Source organism: Palaemon carinicauda, chromosome 22 (genome assembly GCF_036898095.1).
Source record: "Palaemon carinicauda isolate YSFRI2023 chromosome 22, ASM3689809v2, whole genome shotgun sequence".
Lineage (NCBI taxonomy): Eukaryota > Metazoa > Arthropoda > Malacostraca > Decapoda > Palaemonidae > Palaemon > Palaemon carinicauda.
Window position 1 is genome coordinate 73,306,059 of NC_090746.1, and position 8,589 is coordinate 73,314,647.

Genomic DNA, 8,589 nt, shown 5'->3' on the forward strand with positions numbered 1-8,589 from the left:
TAAAAAACGTTACCTCTTATAGTTAGTACATAAACTGGTTACAAAGAACTTGCCTTTATTCCGAGGACATAAGGTGTTTGAAAATAGCTTTACCTTATATTAAGGGCATACACTGGGTGAAGGAAAAAGAGAAAAAAAGAAGAAAAACAGGTATCTATATAGCATCTCTTGCCCGACCCTCCCGGCCTCATTTTCCACATGAAGAAACGAAATATGAGTCTGGATCAAAAAAGAAGCGAAGGATTTGAGAGATTAGGTTCGGCAGGAGAGAAATCGAGGTTGAGAAGAAGTCTTGTATGAAATTACATCTGTTCTCACGCGATGCAATATTGATGTAGTCTAGATAAGCTTAGCGTTAAGCATTTTTAATTATGTTTTATATTTTATACACACAAGTTTAATATGTATATGTATATATATATATATATATATATATATATATATACAGTATATACATATATATATATATATATATATATATATATATATATATATATATATATATATATATACACACACACACACACACACACACACACACACACATATATATATATATATATATATATATATATATATATATATATATATAAACAACGGCATATGTAACCATTTCTAGTCCACTGCAGGACGAAGGCCTTAGACATATCAATTAATGACTGGGATTTGGCCAGTTTCCATCACAGCCCTAGCCAGTGCGGATTGGTGATGGTGGGAGGTTATATAGAGTTGAAAATAAAGTAGGCAATGAAATCAGATGATAAACCCTTTTAGTACATCAAAACGTTCATGAAATTAGATAAGCCTATGCGAAGTTAATCTTGTCCTGAAGGGATTGATATCAATACTTACAGAGTTTAAACGATCTTAACGATACGTAACACCCATGAAATCCTATTTTAGAAGGTAAATTTCATAATGTATTCATAAAAATTTTATATGGTATTGTATATGAAGGACTCATACAATGCATAAGGCTGCCCTTATTTTTCTGGAATCATATGATGCTTGGCTATGTACAGTAGTAGATGGTTTTTTCTTTTTATTATAGAAGACAACAAACACGCATGTGAAAAAAATGTACACATACTAGTGTGGCTATCCTAAAAATATAAGTACTTTAAAAACTGGATTTACAGAATTATATATTTATAAAAAAAAACTAAGTGCTTCAGCACGTTCCGAGTTTTGAACCACAATTCCAATCTAGATGAATTATAAACAACAGCTAGGAAACTGTCTATAAGTTCTGAGAATATATATTGAGGTGTTTTTTTATTCTCTACTTTTAAATGCTAGAACCAAATGATTTGTCCAAACCCTACACGAGGTTTTCTTGAATTAGTTTTACGATCTTTTAAAAAGCCTTTAAAGAATAGTTTTCTTGAATGGGTTTCCTGAAAATTATAAAAAAAATTTTTTCCAGAAACACTGAAAAAAAAGGCTTTCCCTAATAATTTTCCTGGATGGCTTTTCAGAATAGTTATACATACTGGCTTTCAAGGAAGGCTTTCCAGATTGGATTTTCAGAAAATTTTTCCCAAAATAAACTTTACAGAAAGGCTCCTCAATATTAGTTCCCAAATTGCTTTTTAGAGAATTTGTCCAGCATGGCTTTCCAAATATCTTTGTAGAATGGCTTCCAAGGATTGTTTATTGAATGGTTTCCTATATAGTTATAGAAATAGTTTGAGAACTGGATTTCCTAAATAGCTTTCCAGTATAATTTTCTAGAATTATTTTTCAGACTGTTTCCAGAATAGTTTTCCCGACAGACTTTCCGGAATACATTTTTTGAAAGATTTTCTTGAACGGCTTTCCAGAATAGAATTCCATAAGGGGTTTCCTTTAAAATTTTCCTGAACGACTTTCTAGAATTATTTCCAGAAAAGTGTCCTGAATAATTTTCCTAAACAGCTTTCTAGAATAGACTTCCAGAAGGGCTTCCTAGAAGACTTCCGGAAGGGCTTTCCTGAAAAGATTTCATGAACGACTTTCCAAAACAGATTTGCAGAATAGCTTTCCTGAATGGTTATCCTGTGTGGCTTGCCAGAATAGACTTCCAGAATGGTTTTTCAGAATAGTTTTCCTGAATGATTTTCTTGAGAGGCTTTCCAGAATATGCTTCCATAATGGCTTTTTTGAATAGTTTTCCAGAATGGCTTTCCAGACTAGACCTCCAGAATGGCTTTCCAGACTAGACCTCAAGAATGGCTTTTCTCAATAGTTTTACAGAATGGCTCTATTAAATAGATTTCAAGAATGGTTTTCCTGAACGGGTTTCCAGAACAGACTTCCAAAATGGCTTTTCTGGATAGTTTTCTGGAATGGCTTTCTAGAAGAGACTTCCAGAATAACATTCCTAAATGGTTTTCTTGAGTGGGTATCCAGAATAGACTTCCAGAATAGATTTTTCAGAATAGCTTTTCAGAATTTCTTTACAGAATAGGTCTACACAATGGGGTTTTTTAATATTTTTCCAGAATAGCTTTGCTAAATGGTTTTACTGAGAGGATTTCAAGAATAATTTTCCAGAATGGTTTTCAAAATCAGACATTCAAAATATATTTCCTGAATAGTTTTCCTCAACGACTTTTCAGAATAGATTTCAAGAATTGCTTGGTTTACTGAACGGGTTTCCAGAATAGGATTCCAGAATGTCTTTCCTTTAAAGTTTTCCTGAATAGCTTTCCAGAATAAGTTTCTTGAATGGTTATCCTGAACGGCTTGCCAGAATGGACTTCCAGAATGGCTTTCCTTTAACATTTTGTGGAATGGCTTTCCAAAATAGATTTCCAGAATAGCTTTACTGATTGGTTTTCCAGAATAGACTTCCAGAAGGGGTTTCATGAATAATTTTCCTGAACGGCCTTTCAGAATAGATTTGAGAAAAAGATTCCCTAAATGGTTTTTCCCAGAATAGCTTCCCTGAATGGACTTCCATAATGTCTTTCCTGAATAGTTTTCCTGAGCAGCTTATCAGAATATATTTCAATAACAGCTTTCTTGAATAGTTTTCTGATCGGCTTTCCAGATTAGACTTCCAGAATTGCTTTCTGAATAGTTTTTCAGAATGGCTTTCCAGAATAGTTTTCCTGAACGGATTTCCAAAATAGACTTCAAGAGTTACTTTCCTGAATACTTTTCCAGGATGGCCATGCAGAATGATTTTCCTGAAGAGTTTTCCTGAAAGGCTTTTCGGAATAGATGTCAGGAATAGCTTTCCGGGGTAGTTTCCCTCTATGGCTTTTCATTTTAGACTTCCAGAATGTCTTTCCTGAATAGTTTTCCTGAGCGGCTTTCCAGGAAGACTTCAAGAAAATAATTCCTTAATGACTTTCCTGAACGGCTTTCCAGAATACACTTCCAGAATGGCTTTCTAGAATAGAATTCCATAATGGTTTTATTGAATAGTTTTCCAATGGTCTTCTAGAAAAGACTTCCAGAATGGCTTTCCTGAATAGTTTTCCAATGGCTTTCCAGAATAGACTTTCAGATTAGCCTTCTTGAACAGTTTTCCAGAACGACTTTTCAGGATTTTTTTTTTCCACGATGGCCTCTAGAATAGACTTTCAGATTGGCTTTCCTGTATGGTTTTCTTGAAGGGCTTTGAGGACTAGATTTCCATGATGCCTTCCCGGAAATATTTTCCAAAATTGATTTCCAAAATATTTTTCCTGAGTGGCTTTCCAAAATAGTCTTCCAGAATGGCTTTCCGGAATGTTTTTCCACAAAAGGTTTACCTCTCCATTGGCTATAAAAGAAAGTAATTACAAAACTGTGTCTGCTAAGCAAGCTTTTCGGTGAATGTGAACTTACTAAAGCTAAAACATGAATGAGATATGCAGGATGATATACAGAGAACTTGGAATTATCTGCACAATAAAAAAAAGGAATGTTTATCAAGATAAGATATGAGGGCAATTGGTGTGGCAGAGAAGGATTCAGCGGATAGAACTAGATGACGACAGATTTTCCGCTGTGACAACTCTAAATGTGAGAAGCCAAAACAAAAAGATGAAGAATACAAAGAGAAACGACAGACAGTACAATGCACTTGATTTGATATATATATATATATATATATATATATATATATATATATATATATATATGTATATATATATATATACATATATATATATATATATATATATACATATATATATATGTATATATATAAATATATATATATATATATATATATATATATATATATATATATATATATATATATATATATATTTATATATAAATATATATATATATTTATATATATACATATATATATAAATATATATATATACATATATATATACATATATATATATAAATTTATATATATATATATATATATATATATATATATATATATATATATATATATATACACACGTCTACTAGTGTAAGCGACCCGGCAAAATATTTATATAGATATGCAAACACACAAATTCAACCCTTCCCACCCCGTCCCCTTTCCTAACTACAACTCCTTCCCCCCTAATACCCGAAAGACGGAGAGAGACCAAGTACTAATAAGTCTGCCGCTGAGCGTGACGGTAAAGGTACATACATATATAATCCAAAGATAGTATTCGGTATTAAATGTCATTCGTGGGCGATATTTACATTGATTGCTTGTAATATATATATATATATATATATATATATATATATATATATATATATATATATATATATATATATATATATATATATATATATATATATATATATATATATATATATATATATATATATACAAAACCAGATATTTTTTATTCTACAGGGATGATACATATACAATATATGGAAAACTATCTTTCTTCTAGTTGTAAGAAAGAAGGAATTAAAATAAAACGATTATTAAACAGCGAAGCGGTAAAAAAGGCCACAGGCTTTAAATATTGACAATAAATAAAACAGATTGCAAACGCAGTTTACAGTCCAACAGAAAACCATATAGAAAATACCAAGGAAAATAAGATATACTTTTCCACACTAACGACAACAGTCAGCAGAGGCTCTAAACACTACAGTATTCCTATTGACACAGAGGTGTAGCTCCCACCCCTTCCCCTCCACGACCCGAATATAAAAGCAACTTTTGTTTCATCCCGCGTGCTTTAGGAAAAGGTCATCAAAGCTCAACTCCGGGTAGTAAAAAGAGAGAAAAAAAAACTGAAGTGAGAGCGATAGAGGAAAGAAATGGGATAGGAAGAAAAAAAAGCTGTTTTTTTATTGGATGAGAGGAAAAGAACTCTTAACGTATTCTAGAATGGAAAGATTCCTGAACTTTATGCTTCTTGGGTAAAAAGGCAACATTTTTAGGCTGCGAGTTTATGTAATGGAGTACAGTGATGGAGAGAGAGAGAGAGAGAGAGAGAGAGAGAGAGAGAGAGAGAGAGAGAGAGAGAGAGAGAGAGAGGGTAAAACTGGGAAGTATAATGGATAGCACATCATACGATTGAATAAGATAATAAAACATGAAAATAAAATCGGAAGCGCAAATTACAAAGAAAGGTAAAGATAAAATCCCAAAAAACTATTATTAATGAAAGGTTTGAATAATCTTGAATCTCATGAACCAAGCTACACTTATCCAGAGAAGGATCAGCTGAAAACGATTTGAAACTCGTAAACGAGTGCCCTTTAAACTGCTTTTTATTACGAACTAAGCTACAACCCCAGTTGGAAAAGCAGGAAGCTATAAGGCCAAGGGTCCCAACAAGGAAAATAGCCCAGTGTGAAAAGGAAATAAAGAAACAGAATAGTGTGTCTGAGTGTACCCTTAAGCAAGAGAACTCTAATCCAAGACGGTGTAAGACAGACGCCATGGCACTACACAAGACCAGAGAACAATGGTTTGATTTTAGAAGAAGTGTCGCAATGCAATAAAATAAGAAAATCTGTCTCCCACGAGTTCTGGATAAAATATTTCTAGATAACTAAATATAAAAAGATGTCAAACTGCTCATTTTGTTCTCTGCTCTAAATTTTCCAGCTACAATCTTGTTACTTTAAATTCAAAAGTCACTGGGGGTATTTTATAGTCTGAACTCGAAATAGAAGTCATTTAAAAGCGTCAGGTCAAAATTAAAGTAAGTTCAGTGCCCAAATTTGGTGCCCATTTCCAGATGAGTCGACTGGGAGAGCGGAACGTGGTACAGTCATCTCCCCTGAACAAGATTTATTCCAATTATCAAGAGCAAATAATGTGCAGAGTTGTATTTGCTAGGATTTTTTAACAATTAACTGCAAACATCTAAATACAGCATCAACTGCAATGGTCTGAAGTTTATTGCTTTTATTAAGAAAACATGAATGCATCATAGAAAAAATCATTTGAAACAAGAAAATTATTATCAGAATCTAAAACTACAGTTTAAACCATCAAATATTTGTTTCTTGATAAAAAAAAAAATATTTCAAGAAACTAGTCTTACTAAAATCACAAGCATAAACTTCTCTTTGAGCAAATGTTTTTGAGAGTTGAGCGAAATTTTCATCAAGCAAAAGGGCTTTTAAATGAGAGAGAGAGAGAGAGAGAGAGAGAGAGAGAGAGAGAGAGAGAGAGAGAGAGAGAGAGAGAGAGAGAGAGAGAGAGAATTTGGCATTCTACAAAGACAAATAGAATCCAAGGAGATTTTTTTAGTTCATGGAGGCATTATGTCTCAAGAGATCCTCACTTCTATCTCTTATTTACTAACAATTAGCTCATCACCAAGATGCAACACAAGCTCCTGCAACACGAGTGCTCCTATTGACTTAACTCCTTTGGCTTCTTTCGGAGGAATAAACAAGAAGGAGGAGGAGGAAGAAGATGACAAAGTATAAAGATGGTGGACGAAATGATTCGATAAAGTCATTTCCTTTTTGTTTTACATTTAATAAAAAAAAATGAGCCAGAGTTGAAGTACATGAATGAAACGGGATTGCATCTATCTATCTATCTATCTATCTTCTATCTATCTATCTATCTTTCTAACTGTTAGTAATAGCTAGTCAGAGATAGAATGGAGAAAAAGATTCTTTAGAATAGATTAAGTATTTACATCTTGCAGTCTATAAAATTCACCAAATAGAATAAAGATGAAAAAAGAGAAATAGCTCAGAAATGTGAAATGTACTAGGATGACCTAGTGTATTTGCTGAATATATGCCCCAACTTGTTAAAGGGCTTTGGAAAATAGGTTTCTTAAAGGGTATTCCCAAGTTTAATCTTTACAGAAATTCTAACAACAATTGTTGGCAATTGTTCTTCTATATGATTATTTCCAATAATGATACAAAAATAAAGAATTCCTTAACAGAGATGCAAAAACACTTGACATTATTATTATTATTATTATCATTATTATTATATTATTATTATTATTATCATATCTATATGTTAATCACAGTTTACACTCTACATAGACGTGGTTTATATAATATTGGGTTCCTGGTTGCCTCCAGCTTCCTTAGGAATTCATCACTTTCTTCATTATTATTATTATCATTACTATTAGTATTACTATTATTATTGTTATTATTATTAGTATTATTATTCTTATTATTATTATTATTATTATTATTATTATTATTATTAATAACAATAAAATTAATAATAATAGCGCTAATCATGAAAATATTAATAATAATAATAATAATATCATCATCATCATCATCATCATCATCATCATCATTATTATTATTATTATTATTATTATTATTATTATTATTATTGTTGCTGTTGTTGTTGTTGTTCCTCAAAAATTGTTAAGAGTCATACCTAAAAAGCCACTGCCTTAAAAATAAACCTTACGCCAAACCGAACGCTTAATTATCATCCGAATACATCCATCTTGCAAATCATCAACAATTTCTATTAACTGACAACAATGATCCTATCCTAACGAAGCCATTAGAACTAAAGGAGATGAATAATGTGTCCTAATTTCCATCTGTTCCTCCCAAAATATCTAATTAGGTGACAACAGCCAATGAGTAAGCTGCCCCGAAAAGGGTTCGCTCCCGGAGGAAAGGTGAATTATCTGTGTCGATTATCAGTTTGCCTGGCGAACTGGAAATTGAGATTATGAAGTTATTGCTTTGGGAATAGAAACCAAATTGAGCAGATGAGTTATCGTAAGTTGTCTGGTTTCATTATCTCGTCCTTTCTCTATCCAGTGTTGTTATTATTATTATTATTATTATTATTATTATTATTATTATTATTATTATTATTATTATTATCATCATCTATGCTACAACCCTAGCTGGATGCTATAAGCCCAAGGTCTCCAACACGGAATAATCATCCAGTGAAGAAAGGAAATAAGGAAATAAATAAACTACAAGAAAAGTAATGGACAATTAAAATAAAATATTCTCCGAACAGTAATAACATTAAAACAGACATTTCATATATAAGCAATAAAAAAAAGACACTCATGTTAGCCTGTTTAACATTAAAAAATTTGCTGCAAGTTTGAACTTTTGAAGTTCCACTTATTCAATATCTAATAATTATCTATCCACTATCAGCTATTTAATACTAGTGTACGTAACCCGTCAAAAATGACGGCTAAATTTTTAGATATGCAC